The following is an 824-nucleotide window of genomic DNA, read 5'->3' on the forward strand; positions in this document are numbered from 1 at the left end:
TATTTTCTATTCGGCCTGATCAGTTTGACACCACCCCCGTCTCTCTAGGACATGGAAGTCTTGTTGTCAAAAACCAGGTTTCTGATTTCGCGCCGGTACCTGTCTGGTCGACCCACCCCCAAGTGTGTAATTGACGTTCAGGCCAATTTATCGATATAATCTCGGAACCTCACTGGGTTTATGTGTATCCCGCAATTGGGGGTAAAATTCTGTTAAACACAAAACGTGAATAAATCAAAAAGTACACATCCAATCTGGATGGGGTTTATTTTAAACGAAAGGGCACATATAGACGAGCATTTACATGGAATTAAAACCGTTTTTGTAGAAAACATTTTAATAGAAAATCGTGTTTTAAGTTTTGGGAAAAAAGTGAATGTTACAGGAAACATAGGTGCCTGTGAATGCGAAATGTTTTTGATATGATGCAATTGTTGCCCATCACGAGAGAGGGTATGAGACGAAATTTGGGACCTCTAGCTCTTCGGGAAGTATTTTTAATCATTTTCTGAAAATTACAGAAATTGGTCGGAAAAATGGCAGAGTCCACACTTTTCACAGCCGTGCACCTGGTGATTGAAAACGTGCATCTGGTAACCCAAAAATTACATTAGCGGTGTTACAAAAAATGAATGCCCGCTTGGGACCACCCTAATACGGACCTTTATCCATGGGGGACCCTATACCTCGCATTTAAGGGTCATTCTGATATTAATGCCCGCTATGGAAACACCCTACTACGGCCCTCTCTCTGTCGGGGGCGACCTGAGTGCATTATGGACACTTTGAAATTTCACGATGGATACTGATTGCTATAGAAGCGG

This window comes from Oncorhynchus kisutch, unplaced genomic scaffold (genome assembly GCF_002021735.2).
Source record: "Oncorhynchus kisutch isolate 150728-3 unplaced genomic scaffold, Okis_V2 scaffold953, whole genome shotgun sequence".
NCBI lineage: Eukaryota > Metazoa > Chordata > Actinopteri > Salmoniformes > Salmonidae > Oncorhynchus > Oncorhynchus kisutch.